Here is a 21,983-nt window from a genome sequence, read left to right as displayed (position 1 = left end):
AAAACAACACTGTCTTAAGAAATTGAGAATGGGTCTGATGAATTTCAAGTGCTGACAATTCAGATATTATTTTCCTTCCCCAAAATCAGGCGAACATGCACAGTGGGTAACAGCTGTGTTAAATGGAATCGTTGAAGGAGGTATTAAAAAAGAAAACAATTCCCATTTTCCAACTTATATAATGTACACACCCATCAAATGTTACATTTTCAGATTTCCAGAATGATTAAACAATGCTATTGAAACTGATTATTTATACAATTAATGCAAAGTAACCAAATTAACAATAAATCTCAGGCAGACATGATGTAACATTCTATTAAGATATATTCAGATTGGCAAGAGCATTATGAATACATGATGAAGGCCGCCACACCTCCGGGATCATTTCCAATTTTTGTACGTTCATACAACCTCAATTACATCGGCTACTGGATTAGCTGAACCTGCAATTAAAAATGTATAAATTCTTTACCTATATTACACCTAAATAGGAATTATTTGACAATTTCAATGGGCAGAATCTGTGTGATATATCAAATGCTTAGCATCACCAATCAAGATAAACCTCTAGATGTTTATGAAAAATGCTATCACTTAAGTTTCTACTTCATCAGGAGAACAATGAATGAGAAATTTAAATTTCGAGTTCGTTTGAAGTTCGTCGCTAATTAAACAAGTGATTGAATGGAAGCTATTCAGAATAGGAGGGCTGATTACTTTCTTTGACCACCACAAAATGCAAGAATTTCTGTTGGATGTGTCAAAAGGTGTCACGCTTCTAGCAGTAGCCCAATGGTTTATCCACTAGGCCACCGCACTTCCACACTGGTAGTAAACAGAGTTGGTCCTTATTAAATTGGGAACAATTTACTACACATATACAAAATAATCCTATTCCATTTAATGTTGTCTAAAATTGGCAATATTTTTGTCACCCTTTAATGCCAAAACAATGAAAGTAATGAAATTGAATTTTTGCAAGCTAGTATTTAAGTAACTTGACATTATGGTGCACATGTGTGGTACAAAATAGGTGCATACTTTTGTTTGCTATGTATTGTAGTGGTGCGACATATGCGTGCACTTAATGTACATATAGCCTAAAATAGATTGTTTATTGTATCGTAAGCAATAACCTTAATGAGTGCTATTCACATTGATTAAAATTGAAGTGACAATTGTAACGAAAGACAAATATGTTGAGTCAAAGGGGGAAATTCATTGAAAGATCATGAGTTCTGGGCGAGTAGTTAGTAGGAGACCACCATATGTGCCACAAACTTTCATCGCCTTATACAGGGTAATTACTTATTTTTTTCAAATTGCAAAATAGACAAACACATGATTGATCATGATGAACACATTCACAAAGAAGCAATGAAAGGGAAAGGGGCACTAAATTGAAAAAAAAATGAAAGAGGCACCAACTTGATCATAGCATAGATAAAGGAGCTGTTGCTTCAGCAAAGTTGTAATCACAAAAACAAATATAAACAACACCTACGAGCAAAAAAAGATGAACAAGAGCTATATGAAAAATGACATTAACCAGATATTGCTGTAACTCAGCAAAAACTAATTAGAACATGTTCCCACCACTTTCTAAGAGTTTAGGTGACATGAATGGGCTATGAAACAAGAAAAAACACATTCTGGGCATGTCAAGTGGTTCATAATAAATACATATCAACTTATGCTTTTTACAACAATATTTTTATGACTGAGCATTTTATTTCTAAATAAGATCAATTAAGGTGTATATCAACCCATCAACAGAGGAAGAAGTTCGTGTTCCTTTTTTGCCGAGTAAGTGCTGTTACTGGTCATCGCTAATGATCATAATAACTTTTCGGTCGATAATTGAAATATTGCTAAGCATTCCTTTCAAAACATGAGACGCAATTGTAAGGCCAGTATAATAACTTAACAATTTTGCATTTTAGATCTAATTTCCACAATTTGTAGAAAATAACATTAATTTGCCAATGCTTGGTTGAGAACCACAAATCCCTGTACATGTGTTATGATTTTTAACTAATGTCGAATTTCGGTGGCTAAGAGTGCCATGCGTATCTCCGCTCTAAATAGACCTAATATCTGAACACCAAGTGTTCAATGAAGCACGAAATTCACTCACATCGCACAACTTGTACCGCGAATTGGCACAAAAATTTTTGAACCATTATGGGGCCTATTACGTAACTTTTACTCGGAGCTAGAGCTATCTGTAACTCCGCCCGGATTTGTTTTGATTTGTAGCTCCAACCCTATTACGTACCGGCAGGAGTTACGAGAAGTCTCCGAAAGAATGCGGAGCTACAGTGGCTATGGAAAATTCGGAAAGCAAATCTCCAGAAATGAGTCAACCAATAGGAGCTTAGGTATCCGATAGTAAGTTTCTGAGCAGACGGGTTTAACGTGAATTTCGGAATGGAGTCCCAAACTTGTATTTCGTAATTTAACGTGAAATAATTAATATAAACTACATTGTTGAAATGTTTATACTTTAAAGCTTATTCATATACAGTTATATGTCATCCATTGTATACAGTCATTCATTTATCGTCGACTCCAAACCTATTCTCTGCCCATGTTGCTATTATGGCAATGAATACAATTTTAGATACCGGCAAAGGTCGGAGAAAATGAGTAGGAAGCAGTATGTGGTGCTCACTAATTTTATGAGTGACCACAGAAGCTTTGCCCGTATTCCAAGGAATAAACGGGGAGGCAACAATAAATAAAATGTAGGGTGACAAACCTTAATATTTCATCGACAATTAACAAAAATGTGCTACTGAGATTGACAGATGCCTACAAAGAACGAAGATATTTGCACACACACCGACATATTTTTTTAATACCAATAATGAAAATAAAAATGCCTTATGAAAACTCCAGCCCGATTTCCTTCGCTTCTCATCTGTCATTTGTTGATGTCTGCTGTCGGAATCTGAAAGATAAGGCAATGGATCGACCAATAAACATATATTGGGGAAGGATGATGAGGGTGTTTGCGGAGTATGTAAGAAGGAGGCATCTGACATTAGAAATGAGACGAATAAGGGTTTCCCACAATCCGATCGAATTAGATGAAGACCATTTTCCAATGTTTTTCAGAGTGTCGAAACACATTTTTCAATATCTCTGCCGGTCTCTGGGACCCACACCAAGGAAACGCAGAATATCTCAGACGCAGAATAAGAAGATTCAACATTACACACGCCCATAGTGATATAATGAAAACTCTTCAATAATATTTATCTGTTTTTCCACGCTTAGTGATATTCTGCGTTTCCTTAGTGTGGGTCCCAGAGACCGGCAGAGATATTGAAAAGTGTTTTTCGACACTCTGAAAAACATTCGAAAATGGTCTTCATCTAATTCGATCGGATTGTGGGAATTGTCTCATTTCTAATGTCAGATACCTCCTTCTTCTTACATATATGTATACTCCGCAAACACCCTCGTCATCCTTCGCCATATACATGTTTATTGGGCCATCCATTGCCAAATCCTTCAGATTCCGACCTTCCGACGGCAGAAATCAACAAATGACAGTTGAGAACCGAAGGAAATCGGGCTGGAGTTATCATAAGGACGGGTCAGAAGCCTGCGTTATTCCAGCCCCGAGATAGCTCCAGTTCGCAACTCCTATCGGAGTTATTTTGACTACTGTAATCGCAAATTGAGCTATGGCAGCCATCATAACTCTTATAGCTCCATAGCTCCGGAGTTATGACTTACGTAATAAGCCCCTATGTCAATACACAAAAATGTTCACCAGCGATGGTACGCAGGGATGAAAAGAGTTCCGAAAAAGAACGGATATTTTTTTAAATATCTTACTTCATTACGATAAGCATTATCACTCATGACAAAATTCAACATAGTATAATACAATTTTAGCACTGATAAGGATAAGTAACAAATAACCAGTACACTGCCGCACATGAGTCCACCTGCTGCACGCGGCACATACATAGACAATTAACAAGGTTGACCATGCACTTCAAGCAAATGATATAGATATTACTAATAATTGACTATTTTGCAACTTACCGGTGGAATGTGAGTCCAGGTATCTTTTTACCGGGGCAATTACTGCACCCGTAAGCCGCGCAGCAAACCATCTGCGAAGGTTGAATAAATATGTCGTTTTCAAGGTTAAATACTCACTTTTAACGGAGATAATAATATACCAGTATTAAGATGAATTCTAGAATATCAGCATACCTTCAGAATGCTTCAGCAGCCTCGGTATACTGAAAATTAGGTGATTTTCTTAACACGTACCTTTATGGGAAAACGAGCGAGCGAGGTAAAGGGATATGGCGGACGAACAAAAGCGCATCGGGTAAACAGGTTTCTGCTGGCTTCACTTTTTTCAGCTAACGCCCTCTCCAGATGCTCTATGATGCAGACCGACCCGACAACGTCCCAAAACTCCTTTCTTTCCCTCTTACACAAAAAATATATATTTTTTCATTTGGATGAGTGATGCGGTGCGAGGTGGAAGGGAAGTTGGAGTGTCTCCTGCAACGGCTATCGGGGGAGGGGAGGGTTCTTTTGGGGTTCTGAAATGAAAGGGAGCGTGGGAGGGTTGGCTGTGTTGTCGTGTCTGGAGAGGGGGCTGAAAGTGAGTGTGTAAAAAGGGAGGGAGGGAAAGTTGGGAGGGGATGGGAGGGGAGGGGAAGAGGAAACGAAAGTGAAAGACTCGAGTGCACGCGGTTCGGATCGGTTGCATAACTTTCTCCCCCTCCCTCCCCTCCCCTCCCCTCCACCGCCCCTCCTCCCTCCCCTCCGATGATGTGATAGAAAAAAGAAAAAATAAAAACCACCGCGCTGCCCCTCCTCCGTCGCTTCCTCTTTCCTCATAATAATTCTCTAATGGAACGAACGGTTTACTTACTCGACCTTGAACCCATTACTCCTTCCTGCCCTCGCTCGCACCTTCTATTTGCGGCAGCTCTTTTCTCTCTCCTTCCTGCTCCCCAGCAAGTGTCGCATTTGAATGGGCTGCTAACTAAATACGATATATATTTCTATGGATAGTTTACACTCCTTCACCGAAGCGTGGAAAGGAAGACTTCGTTATCACAAAAAGAAAAAATAAATTACTTTTCTAACAAAAACCTATTTATTCAAAGTATTTTCTGATGATAAATTTGTTTTTTAAAACAAAATGTCTTCATACAATGCATAAAACACAATTTTATTGGCTCTATCGTTAAACAAAAAGTATTTTTGAACTTTTTTCTGACATTTAGGCCTAAGTCGAATTGGCAGAAGTAATCACAATTATGGATATACTTCAGCCGCTGAATTTTATGCCCCAAATGCTGATGAAATTAGATCGATCACTTTAGGAAGTTAGGCCAATTTTGAGGGCCACATCCGGTTTACGAACAGAACCGGAAATTCAGCCTATCGCATCACGACGATTATTATTAGAGGAGATGACAATAGGGTAGTTTCCTTCATCAAAGAAAACGAAAGGGATTGCGATTCCTTACCTACCATTAGTGTATTCGTAATATACAAATTATTTGGTTTTAGAAATACCGGTTTAGACGAATGTTAATGGTCAATTTTAACCTCATTTGCAAAAGTCCAGATTGGCGCCCATGCGATTCCACTCCACGTGACGTCACAGGACCTAATATCTATACGAGTAGATAGGAGTTTTACATCGTCTGAGATTACCAAAGCATGCATATGGCACAGAGCTGAGGGAAATATCTCTTAATAATCACCTATTAAAACTGCACATGGTCGGAAAGTTTACTCCTTACTCTGAGGTCCCGAGCAGGGGCGGTCTGGCCAGGTCAGCTGGTCGGCGGTCGCCGAGGGCCACGAGCTTAGGGGGGCCTTCGACGCTCGCGTCTATCCTGAATATCGTACATGAAAAGTGTTACAAAAAGACTCGAGAGTACTTAAACCAAAGTTTTTTTGCCGTTTTAAAATTCTACGTCTTCATTAGTTGTTTTGTTTACGACATACTCTGTTAAATAAGATTACATAAAAAAATAAAATAAAGTTGGCAGAGACCTTGATGCTTTTTGAAAGGGTTATTCGAAAAGGTTATTCTATAGTATTTTTTTTAGATTTCAGTGCGGTTTCCTGTAAAAAATCACCTAAATAATAGATAATAGAACCATCATGCATTAATAAATTTTATAAGCTGTGAAGTCCTCAGTCTTCATCATATTTTTTCTTAAGAAATTGCTATTTTTATTAACTTTTACCTGACTTTTAAGTGCCAGGATAGCGTCAACATAGCGCCCGTTATCAGCCCCAGCCCCCAATCGCCCCGGACCGCCCCTGGTCCCAACGTTTCGAAGGCCGAGTCTCCCATCATCTTCAGGGGTAGAATTTGAAGGCAAATTTTTGTAAGTATTTCAATCATTTATTTGATAAAATTATGAGAATTTGGCTCCATTTCTTGGCAGCCTCAGTCTTCGCAACGTTGGGACCAATTACCCAAAAACCACTCCCGGTTGTAAACCCGTGAATAATTATTTCAAACTAAACGCCGGGGAAATACTCTAATTTTCTACTGTTGTGTGTATCACAATCGAACCCCACCACGTGGCGAGCAGTAATGAGCCCTTGCAATGAAACAAAAAAATAAATAAGACTAAATCAAGTGGAGTGTCCATATTGCGATGTGATCGGCGACTGGTTGGGTCACAAGTTTGACGAGGAGCTGGAGAAAAATCCCGTCGGGCAGGCCGGCTGCTGCTGCTGCGGCCGCCGCCGATGGATATGACGAGGAAACGGAATAAGAGCGAAAGTGATGCATTAAATCTTACGCACGGCCACGCTTTCGCCACACTCACCAAGCGTGTAGCCCTCCACTTTCATAATACCTTATAACCTGGATGTGAAAATCGCACCCGCTCGCACCACATATGAGAGCCACATTTTTCAACCCTCTCTTTTTTTATACTTCCTTTAAAAGTAGTAGCCCGCGGGTTCGGGCTGGTGTGGCGACTAGAGTGTTGACGGCTCCCCACTCCTTGGATGTGCCCGACTTCAAATCTAATGTTGTTTGTAACGACGAAACGCACTGTGTAATAATAAACCTTAGTGGAAATATTGCAATGTCTTATTTTTATAATATTAAGAACTTCCACCACATCGTGCCTAACATTATATGTACATGATACTCGACGGAGGCAATGATTTTTTTCAGACGATTTCTATTTGAATGCTTAGTGGAGGGTACGTCTAGTACGATACAGCACTCTCCGTCCATCACAAAATGCTTCTGTCCTTTTCTTACAGCTCTCTTGCATTTACATCCATATGATGCCTTGTGAGCCACCCCTAAGGAGAGCAGCAGGCAACCACTAATTTGTGTTCCTTGCTCAATTCCAAAAGCTTTTTCTCTTCCTCTATCATGTCAATTTTCTAATCTTATTTGCTGTCATTCTTCCATCCTGGTCTTCGCCGACGACAGCATTCTAATCACCTAAAAGAGGTTTTTATCCATACCTATCCATTTTGTTACTTCCATGATATCTTCGAAGACGTCTTCAACTTCTTCATCCTCGTAGTCGGTCGTACGCATGTAAACCTGTACCACTATCGTATCTACCGATTTAGTTGTTAAATTTATCATAATTGTCCTTTCATTTTACTGCAGGAAGCTTTTCACTCGCATTCCGACGCTCTTACCGAGTATTATCCCAACCCCTGCATTACTGTTTAGACATCCTGTATGTATAATTTTATAGCTTCCACTCCAAAGTCTTCCTCCTCAGGCTACTTCGTTTCGCTGACTCCTTGTACGCCTACCTCTCCTCCTTCTGGTTTTTCTGCCTGCCACAGGTCGTAACTGATTTCACTATCCATGTTCCCATCCTCATAACTTTATCACAGTTGACCAACGTACCCTCACGGGTAGCCCCCGCCCGAAGATCGGAATGGAGAACTAGTTTCTCTCCGGAATATTTTACCAGAGAGCATTCCATCATGTCTGATATTTAAAACAATTGAGTAGCTGCAACTGAGTAGCTTGTAGTAGTTATAGAAATGTGGTGGTTTCCCCTTGTCTTCCGCAGCATACTAGTGCAGGCGTTAAAGTAAATGTTACCACGCCTACATTTAGGTGTGAATCGCTGTACTGACCACTGTGGTAAGTATACACCTTCATTCAAATGAAGAAGAGTCGCTCTCTTCTCCCCCGGTGATGGGAGACATAATAGGTTGGTTTCCTATTATTTTTTTATTGCCTAAATCGAAATATTATTACTCCTGGAGTACATATTTCACGCTTTTAGATTTTTAAATGACGATATCCATTTTTCGCGATTATATAAAAAGTGAAAATTTTCAAGCGCGCGAAAACGCGACGGCTAAGTATGAATGCTGGGAAAATTCAGTGTGACGTCGTTCTGGTTCCCGCTGCCGCAAGTGAGGTGACCTTGGGGCGAGGCTCTGAGCGCTGATACGACGCAGGATGCTAGCAGGTAGCTGAGTACCCTGCTAGATGGTAGCGCTTGGCTTAAATAAGGATTATTAATACCTTATCAAACGAAGGAAACTTTCCAACCTTAGCCAGTTTTAATAACTGATTATTAAGACATGTTTCCCTGAGCTCTGTGCCTCATGCGTGCATTGGTAATCTCAGACGATGTAAAACTCCTATCTACTCTTGTAGAAACTAGGTCCCTGTGACGTCACGTGGAGTGGCATCGCATGGGCGCCATTCTGGCCGTTTTCAAATGAGGATAAAAATTGACCGTTGCCATTCGTTTAAACCGGTATTTCTAAAACCAAATAATTTGTATTATGAATAAATTGATGGTGGGTAATGAATCGCAATAAATGCCTTCCGTTTTCTATGATGAAGGAAACTACCCTAATTTTGGTAGCCTTCCGTCGCCAAGTCACGGCATCTTCACAGGTTAAATGTATCCTTTAGATGGCCTAATTTCCTAGGGGATAAACACATATCACCTCGGAATGCCATCGTTTTTTGTCCACGACAGCTTATTCGACAAGCGAACTTGCTTATATCGAAGATAACCTATGTATCTTGAGGTTGACCCGCCACCCGGTGGACGCACTTGGGGGAGTAAATCTCAGTCGCGATGTCATTTTGTAAAATTCTCATTTGTTTGAAATGTTCTGGGGGCGCCCCTCCTAGTTACACCCATGGTTAATATTCACCCGCAACGGACTAATTTAATGCCCCCCTCCCCTCCCTCTCCTTCCCCTTCTCTTCCCCCCCCCTCCCCCTCCTCAACCATGGGCGCGAGCGTAACGTGAAAGTTATATCTGGCGATTATTCGCCGTCCCTTTCATCCTCAGCTCTTTCCAATTTCTTTTTTCGTCTCGCGAAAGATTTTTTTTCGGGTCAGCGAGCGCGCAGCGTGAGCGTTTTGTTTCCTGGCTCAATCTCCTCCGCGGCCGCGCGCGCGTGTGTGATGTAATGCGTGTCGTCACCGGCCGCCCGCCTCTCCTCAGTCAGTGGTGCCAGCAGCACTGCAGTGAATGTTGCCATCGACGCGCGGTCGACTTTTTTACGCGACCGCGTCGACGACGCTGTAAAAGGAGCTTGGGAGGGGGAGGAAGGAGGGGAGGGCGAGCTTTCCTCGATGTTACGTCACGGAAGAATCCCAGGGTGGAAATTAACCCGCATCCATAGATTAGAGAGACAAATGTCCCCGTTCCAATAAATAATCAACTCAAATCTCAAACACGCCTATTGAGACGGATCGCGTGGTAGTATAGATGTAAATGTTAGCATAAATTGCATGAATGCACCGGTGCTAAATAATAAAGGTTGTTTTTTTTACAGTCAATCGTTTCTCGCAGGCTGCCGCCTGATGAAAATCCTTACAAATACGTTTTCGATAATGAGCGGTGGCTAAATTCAAATAGCTGCCAGTTCCGATCGGTTTTATTTCTGATACCAGGAGAGAAATGAAAGTTTAACCCATATCCGCCCACCGTAGCTATATGGCTGCATCCTACCATTTTGAGCATAGGAGGTTCATGAAGAAAACCTGTCTCCTTTTTGCTCTCGAAATGTCTCAAATATGTTGTTAAAACTATCAATAACTTAATCCACTTATTGGTTAATTCCTGCAATCGGTCGAAATAACCCCACTGACGGAAAGACACGGGTGTGAAATAGAAATTCAATATGAACGCTTACACTCTCTAAATTTCATGCAAGTATCGTAAAAGTAAACAGGAAATGGCATTGCATAGATTACATTTCACTCACACAATAATATGCTTGCCCTGAAGATTCATCAATTCAGTCAAGGTGACAGGTAGGAATTGAACATAGTTAGATTCTGACCTCGTTACCACCCAATGTAGCTCTATGGCTACCGGCATAGGCGGATTTAGGGGGGGGGGGGGGCACAGGGGCACGTGGACCCCTCAGACGCTCCTATGATAGGCGAGATTTTTCATGCAAATATTAATAAATTTTATATTTTAATGCAAAGGATATAAATACATACATGTTTATAACTTTTACATTAAATTTAAGAGTATATTTCATAGAGTAATTGTTGCATGTAGTATTTAGTCCCTAATATGAGAAGACCGTTTGCATGTCAGACCCTGGTGAAGAGATTTCAAGAAAAAATCCTGGATCCGACCTTGGCTATCGGTCATTCTGAATAAATAAGTTTATGTTTATTTTATCCCGATTACTAAAGACGATCATAGGAGCAACGTACCAAAATATCTTCACAAATGCAAACAGAAACTTTTTTCCAATATAACCTCAATGTTTTCTTCGATCAAGACTAAACCTAATCAGATTTCTATATGGAACCCATTTAGGCCTTAACGGTAATTTTTCCCTTTCAACAAAACGTCAGTGATGGTGGGTCTGAGAAATTGATTTTTAAGATTTCTATTTACTCCGATTTCGATACCTCCATTTAATTGAGGCAGTTACGCGAAGCCATGTGTCTGCACTCACGTCCGTGACCAAGGCCGGATCCAGAATTTTTTCTGAGTGGGGGGGCCTGTCAGGCAAACGGTTTGAGATTGAAAACAACATACAACAATTATCATTTGTAATATTCTCTTAATCTTTATATGAAAGTTATTAATATGAAATTGAATGATTAAGGCTTCGTAATATACAAAACAAAACGAACGTAATGATAACCGTATTAAAAATCTTGTCTATTTTTTAAGCATGTTAGGGGGAGAAGGCGCGTGTCCCCATTCCTCTCTCCCCTCAATCCGCCTATGTCCGTGACTATACCCTAGAAATTGACCCAAATTGAATGCTAGATCGAGCATTAAACTTTGAGTCGCCCATTAGAATATAAAATTGAGAGATGGTGGATTGCCATTGTGGAGTATTTGTCGGCTCTATAGCAATATATAAAACATTTCCCGTACTACACCGTATTAAAGACAAAAAAATTTACCTGATTGATCGCAAGAATGCGACTGAAATTAATTCTAAGCTCCGTTCTACATTCGATAAAGCCCTGTTAACTCCTCAGAATGCGGGATGGTCTTGGAAGCACGCATGAAAGGAGATGCCCACTAAAATGATGCAATCGAAGTACGAGTGATTTCGTGCTGATTTTGCTTTTAAAAATTAGAGAAATAATTGCATGTTTCACTTGCAGTGTTTCCATCACGTCTCTAGTGAAAAAGTCTTGATAAAGAGTTTCAAGAACGATTTGAATAAAGTACTTATATTTCGATACATTGGACCTTATATCTTGGCTCCTTTGTGAAGATCAATCTAGTAAAATTGAGATAAAGCAAGGACAGGAATTTCGTTCCCCTTATCACGCCCGAGAGCCATGACCTGTTAGCAAGAAAAAAGAAAATGTAGTTGTGAACCTTCCCAAAAGGACCTTTAATGGAGGCCGAAGGACCAGTTCTAAAGTGCTTCGATTTTACACTTGCACCACGCTTAGATACAGAAAAATAATATCTTACATTGAAAGGGAAGAGATGAAGCGGAAGAAGTCAGACAACATTCAGCTAAAGGTTTTCGTGGCGCTAGGGTAACAAAACAGTCAGGGGCGGATCCATGATTTTTTTTCAGTGGGGATACAAGGGTCTTACTGGCAAACGGTCTTCTCATTTGAGATTAAAAACAAGAACCAAAAATTACTGTACAAAATATTCTCTTTATTTTGACATGAAAGTTATTAATATGAAATTAAATTATTGAGGCTCCGTTGTACACAAAACAAAACGAACGTAATGATAACATTATAAAAAAATTTGTCTATTTTTTAAGCGTCCCCCGTACCCTGTGGCTTTGGAAAAACTAACATTGGACGAAAACATCGTATTCGTAAGTTCTGATAAAGCAAAAGCCACGATTATTTCGGATACTGGAGAATACGACCGGAAGATTATCCTTTACCGGCCACTGGGGGTAGCTCCCTACCCTAGGCTCAGCAAATGTAAAATTAGGGATCTTAAACGTTGGAAATTGATACATGTAACTACATCTGTCGGTAGTAGACCAGCGTGACTTGTGGTCTCATTACATATTAATCCGAAAAAACACGTGGGGGCATTGCGAGCATTCCATATATCGTTGCTCGAGTCTGATCAATTTTTTCGAAACGACTTTTTTTGTGGTGCCAATCGATAAAATATAGGTGAGAATAGAAATAGAAAAACGCGGGTTGCTTGCTCGTCCTGTTGAAGGCCGACTTGCGAGAAGCATCTGTCTGCCTCTGGTTGCCTCTGTCCATGACGTGCGCTGGTCAATAAATTTGTTCAAATATCATGGAAATAATATTTTTCCCTTTTCTATAAGTGAATATGTATGTATAAGTCAATGACAGCTCAAAAAAGCGAATTCTATAATGTGTGATATTTTCCAATTTTCCCGGCAGACGTTTAAAAAGTTTGCAAAATAAATGTACTTTTTGCAAGATCGGCGGATACTGATATTTATTTATGGTAGTGGTGTACTTTATGCGTACAGCCCTAAAATTTTACTCCCAAATATTGAAAATAGCGGAATAATGATTTTTTTCTGAAAAAAGCAGTTTTTTTTCAGAGTTCTCACATATATATGACCAGTTCTTAGAGCGTCATCTATAAATTGACTCATGAGAATCATTAGGATTGTTGAAGAACCATTTAGCAAACATGAAGCACCCAATAGCCGTATGTTTTGTATATAACTAGTTTTTTTGGCGTGGGGTTACGAGTAGGTAACCCCGTGTGGCCGCGATGCGGCCGGGCTGAAAGATTTCTTTGTTTCCTCCATAATTCCATAATTTTATTTTTACGATAAGACAGGATGAAGCCCGGTCGGAAGTCCGAGTGCATTACGTCCAAACACATTCTCTCATCTGAGGGGTATCTCTCATCGTTTTGTTCATCATAACGATTTAGACGGAAACGCCTGGTCCAATGATTTATAATTCTACACTTAATGACTAACTTCATCAAAATACCAATCATCATTAGCGTGAACTTTAATTGTTCGCTATAAATATGAATTTTTAAACGTCTGCAACCTGGTATCTATTTCTTTTTTGGGCCAGCACAGCACCAGATACCCCAGAAGCATACACTTGTGCATGCAATGGTCGGACTCGTGCCTTAGTCTTTCCTCGGGGTATTTCCTCTTCCATCCCTTTCATCTTCGTCGGATAAAATCCCTTTGACATCAGCGAAATGTATGTAAATAGTTATTAAAAGAGCGTTGCGCCTTTCTGCTACGCACTGTTGCTCTGGTTTAATTCGCGGAAACTCCTAAGCGGCTGAGGCTCCGCTCTTGCGATAAGTCTCCGCCCTCTCTTTAATGCGCATTGAGCTTCAGACAATGGTGGCTGGTGGGATTTACTTATGGAGAGAGAGAGAGAAGAAAAGGGATTATAAGCAAACCGGATGGAAAATAGATGAGCGCTACAATCCGAAAGTAGAAGTGAACACAAGAATCAGAGAATAAGTGGTGACTTCTAGCTAGGCGCGACTTTGGTTATTAGGCTTTGGTTATTTATTTTTGTACCCAGGGCTTTGAATCGAATTCTTGGATTTTTTAAATAAGAGCAAGCCAAAGGCGAGTATTCATGGGTGAGGGGGCGATTCCTTCAGTTATATCATGTTGCATTTCTCCTATCTCCGGATGTAATAAGCATCCTGGTGATGCAGACGCAAACATGAAAGAGGCGAGGGAGATGTGAGATGAAGTGAGAGGAAACCGTCACCTGGGAAGCCGAATAACCGGCGATGGAATAAACAAAAAATAAATACTGTTTATATATATAGCTCAGCCGTGTATTGCATTCTGTAAGCAATAGTTATCTAAGCAGTGGTGTCAAACGCCGTTCCGGCACTGGGTAACAAAAGACATGATAGTCAGATTGCACTTTTATCAAGTTTGCTGCCTCAAAATTTCTAATTTAAGAATCGCAGCCAAAACAAAGGATTTAGTAATAAAATTTAAGTAATTACTTGTAATAAACAAACACACAGAGTAATGTTTCACGTCTATAGAAAGTAAAGGAAAGTGCGTTCCGGCACTGCTAATTTTGCCATGACGTCACTGGATCTAAGGAAAACAATTAATCAGATCTAACATCTGGTGAATACTTCAATAGTGTAGTATGGATTTTTATGATGACCGCGGTGGGAAAATCAAGGGTGGAAGAAGCCGAAATGATTTCTGCTGGAAAATTATCCAATTTGAATGCGTAATAATAAAATCGGATGGAACGATCGGGTGAATAATGATAAAGAGCTTTGATTAGCAGGAAAATCTGATGAAAAACTTTAGAAGACGTAACAACTGAATGGACCACATCATGAGAAATGATATCCTGCTGTAGACAATTGTTGAAGGACATATGGATGGAAGAAATGACAAAGAAAGGCTCGGATATAGGTTGTGGGCCAGATAGTGAAGGATGCGGCTGGAATACCTGAGCATGAAAATATAAGCTCATACGAGAACTGGGTGGAGAGCTTCGTCAAGACCATCTTAGTATCATTGTTTAGTGATGATGATGATTAGTCCAAAAGTAGTTGGTTTCTCCAGTGAACACAATGGTCAATCAAGTTGGGAGGTCGGAGTAAAAATATACAAGAGCAGTCAAGCTGGCAGTGGAGTAACAAACGTCTGAGATAACACATTGAAATCCCAACTTCAGTATCATCATAGGAAATGGAGCAAGATAGGATATTAAACACTTATGAAGATAATTTATTCAAATCCTGATGCTTCTCGTTCATACGCATAAAATTGAATAGAAATAATATTTCCGAGCGAAATGAACTACATAAAAATAAACTTTATCGCCCTAATCAAGCAAATATATGTGCAACGTGATATTTACATAAAATATAATTATGTCAATGAGGAAGAAAAATTTTTAGGCGAACACGCATCTTGCGGCTTAAAGTCAACGTTTCTTTCCCTCTGCCGGAGACCTCTATTGATTAAAATACTATCAAATTAATTTATAATTAAATTAATTTAATTTTAAATCAATTTTTTATTATTAAAATATAAAATTAATTAATTATAATAATAAATAATGTGTCGCACTTCTATATTTCGCCTGAAGCGACTGAATTGTGGCACGTGATTTGGGATTAATATGCCATTTCAATGTTGATGGCATTCCTCTTATTTATGTTTTAATGTTGCCTGGGGACAAAGGGGGAAGTGTGAAAGGACGGAGCAAGTAGGGACTGGAAGGGGATGTGACTGCGTTTTGTCATTTCGTCCTAGCGAGAGGCAATCGGTGAAAAGTTCCTCCCCAGTGCATGATGGGAAGTCGGTGGGCAGCAGGGAAAGACGAGACGGGTACGAGGTAAGCAATCCAATGCGATTTGGTAGCTGAAAGTCATATTCAAAAATTTTGACAAGGAGCTCATATTAAAAGAAAGGCTAGGTAAACCGGTAATTTCCGCTTCCTATAGATTCCTGTATTTTCATGGCTGTGTCCGAGTGAATGCATATGATTTCATAGGCGATAACGTGTTAGCAATGGTCGATTTCGAAATCGTGATGGATGTTGGTGTGTCTGTTCCCCATATAATACTGAAAAAGGGCATTTTTATTGTGAAATTGTATTCATGCAAATGAATATTTGGCTTTGATTGCATGAGTGATCGTTGAAATCGTGTCTTTCAAAAGCGAAAATAAATTTGTTCCACCAAATTTAGTGTAATTTCTTGGAACCATCTTTTATTTCTCTTCATAAACTCCAGTGGAGAAGTAACAAATATTAATTTGAATAGAGTGAAAGAAATAACCTCCATTCTGGAAAACAAAATTTGCAGAATCATCCTTGAACGATTAAAATCAAAGGTACTTTAAAATCATGCCCACGCAAAAATTTGACGAGGGAGGAGGTCAAGGTAACTTTTTTTCGCCAAAGAAGAAGACCAGCCTTAAATCACCTTCATAAGACACTCTGACAATGAGTTACGATCTCAATGGGTCGTGTTTACTCCGAGACAAGTTCGATTTTTAGCCGCTGTTGAAATGAGCTGCTGTTGGAAAACGTGCGAGTACGGGGAGAGAGAAAGGTAAGAGGCAGGAGTCGAGTGAAAGGCGATAGAGAGGGAAGAGAAAGGTGAAGCAGAGGTAGGATTTGAAGAGGAGACGGCAGGTAAGAAAGGTGGAATGGGACGAGGGTTTAGGAGCAGAGGGACAGAATGAGTGTGAGGGTAAAAGAAAGGAGGAGAAAGGCTGGAAAGCGAGCGTGGGGAATGGAAAGGCGAAGAAGCAGAGGGGAAGAAGGTGTTGTCCGGTGCAAGTTGATGGCAGTAGCGAGGGTTTTAGTGGGAAGGGAAAGCAGAGTTTCGCAGGTAAGCTCCTTCCTTGGCTTGACGGTAGAATGGTCTGAAGTTTTCCAAAGGGGAGAGGGTGTGGCGAAAGCTTTGATGAAAGAGGAAAGAAGGGAAGGAGGAAAAAACGGGCAGAGAGAAAGGAGGCAATGGCGGCGCCAAAGATTGGAAAGGGAAAATGCCTTGAAAGAGATGGTGCAACGGAGCAAGACGCCGCAGACGATCACTTCGGGAGTCCTGGTCACTTTCATCTCATTTTCAGTAAGCATGCGTTTCAGTTGAAGATGTTGCTGGGGCCAAAATCTCTTCATTTTCATGCATTTATCGTAATGCAGCGATAGAATTAATTTTCTTATCACCTCCTACAGTCTATTCACTTTTTTATTCGCACTCTTAACCTTTTTACGTACAAAAATTAGGAAACTTCCGTGTTCTCTATCTTTCGCCAAAATCAAACGCAATCCATTATTGTTTTTTTTCCATGACAACTTCTATACTTGAAGTTATTGAGGGATTTCTATTCCATTTATCATTTCGCAGCGAATTAAAATGTTTCCCTCTTTTACATGACGAAGGCAAACCTCTGCTATGAGATAATGAATGGGAAGTGGGCAGACTTCTTTCCTTTCCGTGTTATTAAAAGGTCACGCATTCGCTGTCAAAGCTTTTCCATCGTGATATCAAGTGCAGCGTCCGAATCAGTCACTCTATGCTGTGGGACCAAATTTCAACTTGACTCGTTCGGTGAGAGATTTTGTTTTATCAATCTCGTCTATTCACTGTCCGTTGAGACGACTCGTCTACGTGTATCATTGAGATTTACGAGGCCCACTTTCTTTTACAAGAAAAACGGAGGGAGAAAAAGTTGAGTACGAGCTGGGAGCAGGTGCGAGTATTTTCTTTGCAGAGGAGCAAGATTTCAGTCCTCAATGGAGAGTACGATTTATTCACGAATTATCCATTTACCTTCTTGCATTCCGTTGATATTTCAGGGGTAAAGGTATCCTGGCCCCCTCCCCACCAATTAAGATCATTGCTGAAATTATCTAAATTAACCCTTTGAGTGCCAACAGATTTTCTAGGTATATGATGCTAAAAGTGCCGAGGCATTTTTGCTGATTTTGCAGTAGGTTAGGAAAGAAATTAGGCCTTAAAAACAACTAAAGGTATATATTCAAAAACTTTAAGAAATCTTTATTAAATGTGGTTTCACCTTTTCATTATATTATTTGACGAATTTTTGGTAATATGAGTTAATTTTTATGATTAAAAGAAAATAGTTAATGTTAAAATAAAATGAATACTGACTATTGAATTATTAGTGAACTATGAGCAATTTAGCAATTAAGAGAGACATAGGAGGAGGAGTGCTATCGCGCTCCTGGCACTTTTCGCTCCCCGGCACTCTTTAAGGGTTAAGACCTTTGGCTTCGCAATTCCGGATGTTTTATTCCACCGATCGTGGTTTCGAAGTGGTACTTCATGAGTGAGGTAAACGTACACGAACGAACGCACAGTTATGCATCATGTTATGCACTAAACGTGCAGCTATGCATAGTTTGTGTACAACTGTATGCTTGTACCTGTGTTAGTCCGTGGGGAATACATTCCAACCACGATCGTTAAAATGAATTATGTGAAATTACGAAGCTCTTCATTTACAGTGATAATCAAATTCCGCCAAGTCACGCCGCCCGGGACAACTACCTCCATTATATAAAGTACAAGCATTTTGCTTGCAGCTCAATATTTTCATTTATTTTCCGATATAAAAACTAACTCTAGTCATGGTGAATCATATCCGTCCAATTATTATTAGTTGATAGCATCACTATGTTAATCATAAATGCATATCGAAAAACGGAACGATGTGCTAATGATAGTCGGATTCTCATGGCCTTCAGTTGACGAGAATTTCCGATTTTAGCTATTTGCATTACCTTTCCCAAAAAGATGGTGTGCAACCTAATGCACGTAGAGTTAGCAAGCGTGTGAGTATCGTTTGCTGAAAAACATGTATTGCTCGTAATTGCATACGCAAACAGTTAGCGTAAATCTCCTGATGAAGTGGTCCATGCGCCAATGAAATTTGCTCACTTTCGGCATTTAAAGGGAAGAGTGGCTTTGGGACCAGCTTCACAATTTATGTGCAATCTTGGTTTAATTTAAAAGCAAATTGACTCAGCACTGTGTCAACAAAAGTTTTAATCGGGTCGTGTCAAGAAAAGTGATCGTTTCTGTGGGAAACCCACTAATTAGAGAGAGGTAAGGGGGATGTACGACATGCTGAGGGTCATCAAGAAATTATCTGACCTTAACATTTTCTGAAGGAAGGAAAAAAGTGATTGAGAATTGATCTCGCTACTTGGCTTTGATCCCATGTCTGTTTCCCTGAGGTGGAAAGAGAAGTTGTTTCCAGAGTGTAAAATTCTCACGTACCTACCATGCTCCAAACCAAACTCTGGCTTAAAATTGAGGTTTATTTCATGCCATGATTATTTTTTCTATTTCCGTGAGTGTAATCCAAGCACTTCGCTAGATATCTCACACAATTCTTTGCTCTCTCCACCATTTTTCGAGTCTGTTTTACATAATTATGCTAGTTGGGTGTATTCTACTGACTGGAAGATCCAGGGTTAAAACGTGGATAATGATGTGTAACACACCGAGCTTGGCGATTTCCTGAATACCAAATGCTCTTGGGAAACTAGAGCGACGCAAGGAGAGGAACTGGTTTCCAGAATGAGAAATTCTCCATTGGTCTCTCACCAAACCAACCTCATGTTCGAGGCTTGTGGTTTCTGTCGACTTTCGCAATCATACCCGAGTTATCTTTAACCGTGCATTTTACATGACGGTTGTGTCGTGAGATTGTATTTACCATTTGAGAAACCAATAGGGCTGAATTATAAATATCTTTAGAGAGTCTAATTGGGACTCAATATCCTCCTAAAATCATAAGTTACACTAGTAACCAATGGAAACCAAGATACTCTTTCTTACCGTTTGACGAGAGTTTTGTTAGTCATACCGTATCAGCCATCCTCTGAGTTCTTAACAGCAACCTCCCATATCCTTCCTGTGAACAACAACCCTGAATACATACAAGAATTGCCATGAGAAGAAATTCCCTTGGACCGGGAATCGAACCACGGACCTTTGCCTTTCCTGTCCAACGCGCAGACCACCACGCTATCCAGGTTCTTTAATTCTCATGGCAATTATACCGAGGCTCATGGTACTAAGTGTTAGGCCTAGTAGGCCTATAGTGCTGGTACTGTTGGTATGGTACTGGTATGGTATTGGATGGTACTAGTGCTAGGCCTAGGTGTTACACCTGGTACCATCAGCCTCGGTATAATTGCCATGAGAATTAAAGAATCTGGATAGCGTAGTGGTCTGCGCATTGGCCCGGAAATGCAAAGGTCCTTGGTTCGATGCCCGGTCAAGGGGAATTTTTTCTCATGGTAATTCTTGTATATCTCACCGCCGTTCACGCGGCAGGGTTAGAAATATTACACATATACACAAACCCTGAATACCTTTCTCTGTGTACTCTAGCATCATCTCAGAAATCAAAATGAACACTATTAAATTAGATCCTCCGTGCACCCTCTCTCATTGACCCGTCTCTTCAACCCTAAATGGCTTTTTTTCCCATCCCCATGCATACCAGAAGCACCATTTTCAGTGGTTGAACTTGTCCTTGTTGTAATTTTACATTCGGTTGAGCTTTTTGAATTGGCTTAAACGGATCGAAATGATCGTTTTATTTCGTATCTATTCATTCGATTTAAGCCTTCTCGTTCAATCCTGGGTAAAGAAATGCATTACGTAGATCATGGCAGCTACAATGAATTTTGGTACAATTTGAAGTTGAATGAAATTTTTTGGTAAAATCAATCCATCACACATGTGAAAGAAAAATAACATTTTTTTATTTTTGTACGAAAATATGATTATTTATAACCCACAGAGAAAGTCAGTGGTACTTCGGAATTGGTTGAAGATGCTACGTTAGCATTCGCTTCGGTAGACAGGTTGGAGAGGGTGACCAACATTCTGAGTCATTTGCGCCATGAGGGAATGGGTGATGGATAGATTTCCGGCGTCGGCATAAGCCTGCTCACAACTCAGATTACCAAGGGGACTACGTCTTAACGTTCCATCCGACGGACGCAGTGCTGAACTTGAAGTGCCCTCCACAGTGCACTCAAGCAAGGATTGGGCGATCGGAATAAACTCCGCCCCCGTCGCGATTTGAACTCGAGCTCGCAGATTGTGAAGTCACCGAGATTTGAACTCGAGCCTGTAACCCTTGGCAGGGCGCGGCCGATCTGACAGGCTCAGGCATCGGCTTTTCTGGGCGATTTTTTACGTTTTGACATGTTCTGTTTGTGTACATACCTACTCAGAAAATAATTCCCTATTGTCTACATCCTGTGCATACTGCAGATGATTGGTAAATTTTGGTTTATTTATTTATGTATTTAATCCATTTCAAAAAACAGCACGAGGCCAATTACAGAGGACTCACAATAACAGGAGAAACAATTTAATAATATTAAGCAACGTAACTAATAATGAAAAAATATTCAAGAGTATTTACAAATAAATAAAAAAGAATAGTAAATTTCATCGGGTGGTGCGAGGAATAGGGGGAAAATTACGATAGTGATGTTGCAAGATGGATGAGGGATGAAGAAAAGGATCAAAATTTAGAGCACATTTGGCATAGGAGTTAATGGAAGAAGGAAGTCTGAATAGAACGTGTTAAACTGAACATGGCATTTTAGGGATTTTTTCCTTCGTGTTCCTATCAGGCTCACCGCGCCCAGATTTTGAGAATCCCAGACCGCGTCCGGAGCAGGGTTAAAAATCGTAATTTCATTTAAAATCCGCCCTTTTTTTAAGGAAGCAGGATTAAACGGAGAGGTGCCATCGCCCAGATGCGAGGTGACGGCACAAATGTGTTGAAACCTGGTTCCGTTCGAAATGGAAATCTTGCATTTAAAACGAAGTTCGTTTCATTATGCGTATGCCGGTCAATCTCGTAAAAACGTACATTTTCTACAGGTAAAATTTAAAAAAATTAATTTTTGTTCATTGAGAACCAAAATTGTGTAATTACAGTTTGTCGATAATGCAATCTAATGGAGTAAGTGGGAGAGATCGTTAGTAATATTTACACTTTTTTTATTTTC

The 21,983-nt window shown here is 40.1% G+C and overlaps 1 long non-coding RNA gene across 2 annotated transcripts; it reads right to left on the bottom strand.

Annotated features, from left to right (window-relative positions):
- Positions 1-400: 400 nt before the first annotated feature.
- LOC124173996 lies at positions 401-4,408 on the bottom strand. Of its 2 annotated transcripts, none has more exons than XR_006868822.1 (3): positions 4,240-4,408; positions 4,066-4,136; positions 401-446 (listed from the first exon to the last, which is right to left on the bottom strand). It is a non-coding gene; the product is annotated as an uncharacterized LOC124173996 (long non-coding RNA). The 2 variants fall into 2 exon arrangements; XR_006868823.1 differs by having other exon boundaries at positions 4,300-4,408.
- Between the last annotated feature and the right edge of the window lie 17,575 nt (positions 4,409-21,983).

Source organism: Ischnura elegans, chromosome 2, assembly GCF_921293095.1.
Source record: "Ischnura elegans chromosome 2, ioIscEleg1.1, whole genome shotgun sequence".
Classification (NCBI taxonomy): Eukaryota; Metazoa; Arthropoda; class Insecta; order Odonata; family Coenagrionidae; genus Ischnura; species Ischnura elegans.
Note: the sequence above shows the minus strand (reverse complement) of the source record. Positions and strands in the feature narration are given on the sequence as shown.